Source organism: Thunnus albacares, chromosome 7 (assembly GCF_914725855.1).
Source record: "Thunnus albacares chromosome 7, fThuAlb1.1, whole genome shotgun sequence".
NCBI lineage: Eukaryota > Metazoa > Chordata > Actinopteri > Scombriformes > Scombridae > Thunnus > Thunnus albacares.
In genome coordinates, this window is record NC_058112.1 from 24,255,214 (window position 1) to 24,267,479 (window position 12,266).

At 37.0% G+C, this 12,266-nt stretch overlaps 1 long non-coding RNA gene across 2 annotated transcripts in view; it reads right to left on the bottom strand.

Annotated features, from left to right (window-relative positions):
• The window catches only part of LOC122985524, a 110,512-nt gene extending 105,909 nt beyond the window's left edge, over nucleotides 1–4,603 (bottom strand). For both annotated transcript variants that reach the window (XR_006404139.1, XR_006404138.1), the window contains exon 1: nucleotides 4,299–4,603. This is a non-coding gene — a long non-coding RNA (uncharacterized LOC122985524). The remainder of the gene's footprint in view (nucleotides 1–4,298) is intronic.
• Between the last annotated feature and the right edge of the window lie 7,663 nt (nucleotides 4,604–12,266).

Below are 12,266 nucleotides of genomic sequence, written 5' to 3' on the forward strand. Positions count from 1 at the left end.
CATTTACCTCCAAATATTTGATAGAATGATCTTTCACTTGGTCATTTATTTCCTGAAAAATAAGCAAAATTGGAAGTGTAGTGAGGAAATCATGAAAAAAACAGCAGTATTATATATTGATGTGTTCAGTTATATTTTTGACTGATAACCTTTTACTGCCTTTTGTCAGTTTTAGGTCTCCATAAGCCTCTGAATGAGCTGTGTTTGCTTCTTTATGGGTAATCAATACACCATGTGATGATTCATCCTGCCTCAAAAGCAGTGACCTTCTCAAGCTGGCAGAGCCACGTCCAAAGCTGGCCAACACAGAAACATCATTAAACCAAAGAGGTGATGGTGAAAAAAGATAAGGCGACAGACAGACAGCAACAGGTCGTGTCAGACCTCAACACCTCTCTTCAAATCAGACACCTGCTGCTGCTTGCTTGCGTCAAAGGGCAGGAAGTTTGTTACCAGGTTGTCAAGGTCCCTTTGAGCTTCCCTAATAAGCTCTGACTTCTACTCCCTCATCCACCTCTGTCCATCATCCGGACCAGGTTCTGCTCATCAAAACTGCTTCCTCACCCTGCCATTTCTTTTCCATTCACTTCATCTGTGCCCTCCTCCTTCCTGTATGCCAGTAACTGACTCTCTTCCCGTATGAAACCAATTGCTGCCATCCATCACCATTTAGAAACCATTGTCTAGATTTCCACATCCTGCTGTTATGAGGAGCCTGAGATACATCCTGCCAACATTTATCTATTAAAACTCCATTAGGCCTCGGCTCTCAGATGCCCTGTCTACTCAGGCCGGATCTTATGTGGCACTGACACCGCATTAAGATCCATCTGAAGTAGATGTTAATGTTGCTGTTTCATGACATCCATTTAAACTAGCTACTGTGAGTGTTCAAGTATCACTGTAGTGGTGGGACCACACCTAAGTTCCTCTAAGAAACACAAGAGCAATACCAGATAGAGCAAGTGGCTAATTTGTTGTTGTTGTTGTTGTTTTGTGTGCTATTAAAAGTAGTAATTTATAAATGTTATTTTCAAATTTTATGAGGCCACAACTAACAATTATTTTCATTGATTAATTTTCATATTTCATTTTATTTTCATTGATTAATCTACCAATTATTTTCTCCATAAATCAATTATTCATGTGGTTCGTAAAATGTAACGATCCATCCCAAGTTCCCACAACCCATGGTTACTCTTCAAAATGTCCTGTTTTGTTTATTATCATAGAGGAGTACGAAAACTAGCAAATATTCACACTTGGAAAGCTGGAACCAGTGCTTTTGATATTTTTGCTCAAAAAATTGCTGAAACAATTATTATCAAAATAGTTGCTGATTTCTGTCGATTGACTAACCATTGAAGATCCTTGAAACCCTTTAAAGCAAAGCGACTTCTACTTGTCGACCCCATGTCACAGATTCAAATGAGTTACGAGCAGGTCAGCCAAAGAGAGATGTTCCTTTCTCAGATTGATTCATGTGAGTACTTTTTAGAGGCTTGCAGAGGTACAACACAGCAGTATTTTACATTAACAAGCAAAGACTAGTAAACAGTAGAGATGCACGACATCATCGGCACGTCATCGGTATCGGCCGATAAAAGCTCTAAAACGAAATATCGGCATCAGTGAATTCTGGCGAATTCTGCTGATTATGAGAGGCCGATATGTCGCCATCTCCTCCGCCACCTGACTGCTTCCCTTGATGGACTGTGACACCCTGATGGTCCCCGTCAGACCCGCTGCTTCTTCCCACTTGAACCTGAATAACAAACCGGGGTTCAGTGCTCCACAGAGAGAGCCAGGGCTCACGTTAGCTGGGAGGCTAGCAAAAGCTAGCTGGCTGTGCTTCCTTCCGGTTATGCTGCGGCTAACACTCCGCTAGCCTCCCAGCTAACGTTAGCCCCGGCTCTCTATGTGGATCCAACTGGACCACCGAGCCCCGGTTTGTTATTCGGGTTAAAGTGGGAAGAAGCAGCGGGTCTGATGGGCAGCTGAGTGAAGTGGAGCCTGCGGAGGAAGCACCGGGACCGTCATGGAGAAACAGTCCATCAAGGTGCCGCCGTGTTCGGTTGCAAAGATAGGAAATCCCTCGGCTGACAGGATGTACCGCTCTGTTTGAAAACTAAAAAAACTTCTTCTTCTTCTTTTTGGTTCATAACAGCAGTTGGCAACCAGCGTATTAGGCGCAATATCGCCACCTTCTGCCCCGGAGTGTGGACCAGCAATTAAATCCTACACATTTATCCTGTCTGTCTACTGAACTCAGAGAAAACTCTACTGCTCCTCCCTCTTGGCAAGTTCATTTAAGTTTTAATGCTGAGCACCTGATTCCAGTCTTCCTAAGTTCTTCCTTCATATATTGTCTTTCTTGATCATACTTAGTACAATCTATGCTTGCATGCATAATAGTCTCCTCAGCCAGCTGGAAAAAAATATGTGCATATATTGGTATCGGCATCAGCAATCGGCCACAATGATTTGGAAATATCGGCATATTGGATATCGGCAAAAAATCCAATATCATGCATCCCTAGTAAACAGTCAGAAAAAAATCATAATTTGTGTAGCAGAAATATGTTTGTGACCCTTCAGATTTATCCCTTAGAGGTCCCAAACCCCACCTTGTGAATCAATGGTTTAAATATTTTAATTATTAATTTTATTTTAATTTTATTATTATTATTTTATTTATGTTTCTTATTGATAAGCAACTGCAAATAACAATTATTTTCATTATTGATTCATCTGTTAATTATTTTCTAAATCGATTAGTTGTCTGGTCCATTAAAGTGTCAGAAAATGATGAAAATGTCAATAACTGTTTTCCACAGCTCTAGGTGATGTCCTCAAGTGTCTTGCTCTGTCCTGACCAACAGTCCACAACCCAAAGATACTCACTAACTTTTACAAGCTATTCACTATCATAGAAGACTAAAGAAACCAGGAAATATTCACATTTGAGAAACTTTAATCAGAGACTTTGGAAATTCTCTTTTTTAAAAGTGACTCAAAGCAATTAATCAACAATCAAAATAGTTAGCAACTAATCAATTAATCTTTGCAGCTCTAGATAAGTATAGTATTATTTACATTTTGACAAACTACAGTCATTGATGATTTATTGGTAGCAAGTAATTTACAAGATGGTTTTTGTAGCTATTGGGATTTAAAGCTCAGTTATCTCACACTGATCAGAATTATTTGCTAAAGAAAGCTGATGAACAGAGCTGATATTTGGCTTCTCAGTTTCGGTCTGGTCAACATACAAACACACTGAGCTGCAGCAGAGCAGAGAAACGGGGAGTGACAATAATAAACTTCCCCCTCCAAAACTGCAGGGAATACACCGCTTAAATTGAGATTGTAAATCTAAACCCACCAATCCACCTGATTTGCAGCAAAAAGTAAAGATATGTCAGCCATCCAGCAGATAATTATTGAGCATATTAAACCCAGAACAATTCTTACCTTGAAAGAGATTATTTCTTCTTATGAAATGTAATTTAGCTTTGACAGTCAGCAGGTGACCATCGGTATATGAATGTAAGTCATGAGTGCAGGAACTATGAAGCAGTACAAAAAGGAGCTCAGCAGTTGAAATATAATTGATATGCTGATATGAAGACTCATAAAGCACGCTGTCACATAAACCCATTGTTTTGAGTTGAAATATATTTTTTAATGCTCAGCTGGATATGAGGTGTGTGGAGTTAATGTAAATTTGTGACAAAAGCCACACTGAGCCTCCCATATTACATGGATATAATTACGCGGACAGGCTATGTGCAGTCATGTTTACATCCCCAAAGCCAATAACATACAATATTATTTTCAACAACCGGCCTAGCTTACAGTGAGGTGATAGAAAACCCCCCAAAACAACAGCAACAAACAAGGGTGAAATAGAAACTAAATTAATTCAGCTTCCCTAAGATCATATAACGTTAATAACATGTAACGTTATTCATATTTCACCACTATGTAAATCAACAGGAAAGCAACACAAAGCAAGTGCCAAACATCAACCAAAACAAAATTAATGCCACTGTCAGCTACTTCAAGAAGTTATTTCACAATTAATATCAAAGCTGACACTGTACATAGATACACTGCAGAGGCATTAAAGTAGAAGACCGTCAGCAGACGCCAAGAAGCAGATCTGAGAGAAAAATAAAGTAGCTGAACCAGCTTATTTATAGTCTCAAGCACACAAATACCAACTCAAAAGAGCCAACAAAACACTAACAATATTAATGTTAGCACAAGCAGCCGGATAGCTAATAAAAACTTACCTTAAGGTGAAGATGTGGTCTAAGTGTTGGCAGGAAAGGTCGCATTTCGGCTGAAACTGGCGTTTAGGTCAAGTGACCAACGGTCGGCTAAACAGGTAGCTAGCTAGATGCTAGTGTCCGTTGGCAGCAGGAAGCGTTAAACACATTTTTTTCGTCCACAAAGACACCTTAAAGTGATATAATAAGACTATTGTCAGGCAAGTTTTCTTATGACATGCTAAATTAGCAGCCGAAGTGTTTACAGTTACGGTAAAATTATCAAAGGAGCCGCGCAAATGAGTGCCAGACGTTTGCTTTTTTTTTTAAAAAAAAGACCGCCATTTTGTAGAAAGGTGCGTTTGATATAATGTACATTACAGCCAACAGAGTGTGCTTTATCAGTGTGACAGCTACTTGGAGACCCAGAGTGGTCAATATTACACAAACAACAAAGACATTGTGATATAAACAGCAGTAGAAAGTAACTAAGTACATTTATTCAAGTACTGTGTACTTTACTTTTTCCATTTTATGACACAAATTTGTACTTCTACTCCACTACATTTCTGTGGGAAATATTGTACTTTCCACTCCACTACATTTTACAGCTTTAGTTATTTTTCAAGATTTGACACAGTGGATAATATAACAACCTTTTAAAACAGCGACATATTGTTAAAGATGAAACCAGTGGTTTCCAACTTTTTTGGCTTTTGACGTCTTACAAAAAGCAGTGTGTAGTCAGGGTCTCATTTCAGATGTCTATGAGTTGTTAACAGCTCCAGCAAATAGTGATTTTTCCCTCTAAACCTCTCACATGGTTTCATTTCAATAAATGTTCAAATCATCCAATATTTCAACACAAATCAAAGATTAGAGAAAAAGTCCAAAAACTGAAAACAGATGTGTGTATCATTTGTTTTTTCTTCTTCCCTCACCCATTAATCATCTGACCCGACCCCCGGGTTGGGAACCACTGGTCTAAACTAGCTAACTGTATATAAAGTAGTTCAAACTAGCTCCAACTCCAGCAGCTACAACAGTAACATGCTGCTTACACACTGATACTTCAGTATTAATAATCTAATGATGTCATATATAACTAGAAATGCATTTCCTGTGGAAAATGCGTGTGAATGCTGACAGCTGGAATAACTTGCAAAGCATTGCTGCAAATACAACACACTTGTTCAGCAGCTTTGCAGAATTTGGTTACCATGGAATATTACATATAAGATATATGGCAATTAATAAATAGTATGGTGGTGTTTTACTCATGACCAGAGGGTGGGGCTATTGGTGAACTTGTGTACCAAGTTTTATTTTATCAAAGACGAGAATTGCAAAAATATCATGTTATAATGTTACTTTACTGTGGGTAGAATTATATCAAATGTTACATACTTGTGCAGTATGGCTTTATGTACAACATTCCCGAATTCGGTTGCAATCCAATTTAGCATTGAAGGGTTCTGGACCATTAAGGGCGTCATCCACGCCTTCAAAAGTTTGGCAACCAATTACAGACAGACGGTAAGTGATACCCAGAAATTAACTCCTAAGTTTTGTCCAGGGTCATCTAAATATGATATTTAACAAGTTTGGTGAAGATTAGATGAAATATGTGCTAACAGAAGCAATACATTTCGATTTACCTCACGGTTCATGAGTTATGTAAAATACGTAATAACTGACCACGTGGTGGCGCTATTGGTCCCATGTTTTAATATGTTAAGCATTTCCACATGGGACACCTGTCCGTGTAGTATGAATACTTTAGCACTCTAAGGTTTTGCGATACCACCTTGCAAACATTCCTCCCATAGACTTTCTGTTATTGACTCTGTGTTTTTGTACTTTTTGTGCGTTGGGATTTCTGTACCTTTTGTGTTTTGGGGTTTTTGGTTTTGTTTGTTGCAGATGAGAGATTGTAGTGTTGCTTGGGTATTTGAGTTGTAGTCATGTTTATTCTGTGGCGGTTCTATTCATTTTGGTTTATTATGAAGAGTTTTGTGCATGCTTACTTGACATGATTACTCATTGACAGTATTTACAACATTGAATAAACAGCCATTTGAATTATGACTTAAAATGTTAAGACAAATTATACAACTTCAAGGTATTTCTTTCAAACCATGGCTCACTTTAACATTTTAAATGAATGATGCTTAACATTTGTACACAATTAGAAAGTAATAGAAAAAACAAAGCATGGAGCTCATTCAGGTAATTGATCATTCAAAAGTCATTTAAAAAGTAAATACTTAAACTAGTGCAGTCTGTCTGAACATTGTACACAAATAAAGACAAAACAAAAAATATCAACATGATCCTCTAATGGGACTCTTTCCAACTATGGGAAATATATCAGAGAAGTCAGAGACAAATTTATTTAATACTAAATACTTCATAGATATTATTACACCCCAACAAGACTCAGTAAAATGGGTCTAATTAAAGACAGTTGGAAATATACTGTACTTGAACTGGAAAAATAATATGGTTGAAGAACAATGGGACAGCTTTAGTGGGTATGTATCTGTAGGGAGCGGCCTAACCCTGACAGGAATCTGATGGTTTGGTACAGTACATCTGTAATTGTTGCCATGTACTAATGCTCACCACGTTATTGTAACCAAATAACTGCCAATCTTGTATCAATGTCTGTTTGGTTACCTTAATTGGTATTTTCCATAAAATTCGATTTAAAAAAACTGTCCAAGTGTGTATTTATAAGGGTTTGTAGTGGGTGAGTGAAAGACTGAGGAAGTGACTGAGTGAATGACAGTCACTATGAGTGACCAAGAATAACTCAGTGAGTAACTGAAAAGTGTGGCTAAGAGACTGATTGTGTGGGTGGGTGAGAGGGTTCACTGACTTATACAAAGTCCAACTCAAAAGTCCATTAGTTTCTTTAATAGACTTAACACACAAGGGCTTAGGTGACTAGACTTCTTTGTCCCATCCTGCCGGGGTGCCTCTCTCAGAGTTTATCCCTATGAAGCTCCTGAAAGTGTGTTCAAAGAGGGTGTGAAAACACATTTTATTTATTAAATTATTATTATTATTATTATTATTTCATATAGCACATCCATTCTGCTGTAAATTGCTGATGTTTAATATAGGCCACTATAATACTAAATCTACTAGTACTTCAGCATGAAAGAAAACAATTTCATCAGTTACAAAGTGGTACACGGTACTACGCAGACAGCAATGGCACATTATCTAAATAAAATTAAGTCATTTGGAGATGTTGGCATATAAAACAAAGTAAAATGAAACTCACTGTGTAATTTGGAGCTTCAGAATCACAAGTCCAGCTCCACTTTCAGAAATATTGTCTTGCCACTGAAACAAGACATTATTTTAGCAACAGTTCAGATGTAGCTAGTTAGTAAGACTGATTTCAAAACTCAATTCAAGTCTGATGCCTTTCACATTTCATCAGAATAAAATTAACTTAGGAAAACAATTTGAGCAAAAACTCTGAATCATCAAGATTGGTCAGTAAGTCAGAAAGAATCTCAAAGAATAGATCACAAGCTTAATGAAAAAATATATACTAGTAAAATAGCGTTTTTTGTTTGATGTTGTGATCAGACGGCATGGTACCAAATCATTATCATGACAAAAGTAAGGGCATACAGCACAATTCAAATTGATTGGAAATGTAATGTATTTTGCCTATGCTACCAAGCAAAGCAAAAAGGAACTCATCTATTGATTTGCTGGATGAAGATGGATGAAAAACCATACTCCATTGTCCAGGCACACGTGTGCCAACTCTACTGTTGCAGAGAGCTGCTGCCAGCTGCTGCTACAATGGTGTGATTGCTTGCAGTAATCACACTAATTATTAGCCTTGACCTACAGTATTACATACATACATGCTGACACTCACACAGTTCAGACACAGGGATGAAAGGATTGTTTTTAGTACAATCCCAAAAGTTAACAGACATTACAGAACCGTAATGTAAAGCTGCCTGTTCTCTTTTATCCTGTATCTACTGATCATCACTGTCTGTCTCCCAGCCTTCCTCTCCCTTACCCTCCCCTCCCTCATTTGGTGACCCATTAATGTTCTGTTCATTTTTTTATACAAATAGATAATGGCCAAAAAGCAAATCTCTTCATTTGCATGTAATACAATTAATTTGCTTTTTTTGGGTCAAAAAGATGATTGACGAGATAGGAAACAAGAAAAATGAAACATTTCTTCAACCCCTTCTGGCTTTTTACAATTACTTACTGTTTTATTGTAAAATAAAGTTTTACCTGTGAGGAAGCTTTGTCAGAGTGTCAAGGAAGGTGATAAGAGACAGACTCAGGGACTACCAAATGAAATCAAGCATAATCAAACTTACCTTAACACAGCTACACTAACATCCTCTTTCGTTTCTGCTCTTTCTCAAACCAACAGCTCTCCTCTTAAATAGGGGATTCAATCTATCTAGGCAGAGCCTTATTTATATCAGGGGTATCCTTTCCCTTATACCAACAACTGGTATATGACAATGTCACTTGTATCAGTTAGCATTGTTTACACACACATCAACCACAGCATAGTCCTTACCATAAACCAAAATAAGTACAAATAACATAAATACAAAACCAAACCTTTAACTAAATAAATGACTAATAACTAATAAATGCCTCCATACTTGCCAAGTCATTAAAATCAGGAAGTAGTTCAGTCCCCTGTTGTCTCCTGGAAAGTATGGTGGGTATATGGTAAGTTACAACCCAAGCTAATCTATAACTCAAGAAACTCAGTACTTCAATCAATAAACAATAAATAATGACCTTAAATACTTTTCGGTCTCTATTAAACTTTATGTGCAGATGTAAATGTAACAAAACAATGCTAAACACAAACAAAACCCAGGATAGTATTTGACAGCAATGTGACTGGCTAAACAAACAAATGACAAGTATGGCAAGAAATACAAATTGTAATGGGGACAAAATGGTCATCACTTTTTCACAGCCTCTAAAAACTATTCAAATAAAACAATCCTAGAAGTACAATCCTAGAATACTGAAATAGTCAAAACTCAGTTGTTTTAACCAGGAAATTAAGCTAAATAGTTTGGTTTTGGATATAAATGGGCTGACTGAACCTTGTCAGCATTCACACTAATAATACATTGGTATGTTTAATGTGTGGTGTTTGATGACGTCAGGCATTGGTATGGAGTATGGAGGTGTTACACCAAAATATATAACCATGAAATTGTAAAATAATCCAATACATTTTTAAAACTCAGCTAATTATCATGAAATGTTATTTCTTCATGCTTCTTTTCACAATAACATTTTTCGTTTCGTTTTTCAATGTCTTTTTTATCACACATTACAATTTATCCCAATGAATGTTTTATTTATTAATGCAACTTTTCATCTCAAAGTCTTTGCCTGATTTTATTTATTCATTTTTATAATCTAATTCATTTGATTATTTTACAATTTCATTGTTAGGTACTTTAATTATATGATTATTGATTTTACAATGTGATTGTTTGACTGTGTTTATTTAATACTGAACACTGGGTTATTAGTTGAGTGGATGTTGACATTTAAATTACACAAAAAGTTCACTTGCTTTGATTGTTAGTTATATCCCCTGATGAAACCACTGATGATGACAATGATTGCTGCAACAGCTCCTGTGTCGCATCAGCATATTGTTTGGATCGATGGATGTCTGTCTTCAGTATGACTCTCCGACTGTACAGTCTGATCAGAAGCTCAATACTGCGTCTCGCAGGTGGTCAAGCTTTAATCTTTCTCAGGCTGTTGCCATTGCCTTCTGACTCCAACACAGCATGCAAGGGTTGAGATAAGGACACGAAACAAGCTTGACCATCTTGGAATGAACAAATTACTCAATTGCATTAGTATGATAACACTTGTTGTGGGCAGTGCATAGCCTATAATTTCCTTATTAACTTAGAGTATTGAAATAATTTAATTTTGCACATGATGATAGCTCAGTAAACATATGGCTTTGGGGTAAGAAGGTCCAGAGCTGGGGTTAGACTCTCAGTACTGAGTTTTACTCTGTTGGCTTATACAGTATGATCTCCTTTGTATTCGTGCAACTCTCCGTCTGTCAGTGACCTCCCACTTGAAAAGACGCCCGTGTTTGGTATCAACTATCAAAAGTTCTGACTTGCTATAAATACTGTAGTTGGGTCAAATACAGAGGGCATGTTTCCCCAAGAGGGTCAGTAGTTTGTTGCATAAAAAATGAGGGTTAACAGAATTTAGTTTAAATCATCCATTATATCCCTGGTCACAGCACCAAAGAGGAAGTTTAGATATTCAGTGTAATTTATTTTCAGCAAAATAACACGCTCACTCTTGGGAGAAAATAATGGGCTGTGGGTTTTTTTGTTTTCCCATAATTCAAATGCCACCAGTGTACTGACTTTTTTAAATGGCAGGGACTGGTGGTGTTTTTTAAGATTGTGTATAAAGCAGCAGAAATGTTGCAATTAAAAATTAGACTGAAACATTCAGAATCTCCAGTGGAAATTAGGCACTTTTAAATAAGTAGATTGACTTCATATGACAAATTAGTTTAAACTTTTTTTGATGAAATAAATAAAAACTGATCATAAATTACCAGTTTATTGCAGCAAGTGCATAATTTATTTGTAAATACAGTTATAAAACCACTGGAAATCTTGTGTTGATTGAAATTACTGAATAGTGATTTCCCTCCTGGGGTTTACATACACACCTCATTCCCTGCCTCCAGCTCTGTAGTGAGTGTGTTTGATTGATAATCACAACCTCCATATGTAGCCGCGCATACAAAATGTTTGTTTTTCTTTAACACTGATTCAGGACTCATTATGGACAAAGAAACCATGAAATAGTCTGATATTGTAGGAGTCATCCCATTACTCTAGATTAGTAACCATGCATATAAAGGCTCCTCTGGTTCATCCAAAACAACAGAGGAGGTGACCTTTGACCTGTTTTAATATCAGTCTGAATCAAATGGTGGACAGTTAATTCACCTGGGCTGAACTGTTTGAGGTCTTTAATGAATAGTTGAGTTTCTTGAACCTTGATCTCGGTCCCATTAGTAATCAGCCATCTATTCATCAACACCTTTACAGTAAATGCACCCCAACTTTTGTCACTTTCAAATCTAAATGAATAACAAATGTTCTGTTGATTATTTCTCCCATTTGCACTTATATTGGTTTTATCTCTTACTCCAATAGTTCCAAACAGCCTCCCCATCATACAGTATAAATACATAAATCAACAGCAGAATAACAGGGGGGTTCACTTCTGTGCTCAAACTGATGCTGCTCTGTTGGCTGTGCTTCCCTTTTCATGCACAGATAGATGCATCTGTTCAGTGTGACAAGACATATTACTCATGTTTCTTGACAACATTGTGGATGGCATATGACAGATATTTATCCAGTGGGTTTCACAACATTTGTTTTCTCCAAAACAGCCAGTTTATGAGAAATCATCTGGTGTGGTCAAAATATACTTAGTCATCCAAATAGAATATATTATTTTATCAAAAATATTCTCAGCCCTTGCCTGACATATATTTTGCTGGAGTCCTAATGGTGGAAGAAGAAGGTGTTGTTGTTGGAGCAGAACAGGTTTAATCCCTGAAACGTTTATCCTGAAAAGTATCCTTGTTTGTTCTGATGGATTAAAAACTGGTGACAGACTAAGCCCTGACCTTTTTGTTGATATGCATACAGTGGCTGGAAAAACATTCATCTTCCTTGACTTTCACTCAGTCACAGAGATTATTGCAAAAGCATGTCAAGCACACATGACTGTGTGCACACACCATAGTTATTTTGGTTTGCAGTCTTCCTCATTATTCAGACAAAAAATGTACATCATTACTCGCTGTGCTCGTTTGATTTTTGCAGCAGGCTGAAACCACCACAGCATTACCTCAATAAGTACGAAAGTCAGTAATAAATAAAGTACGCA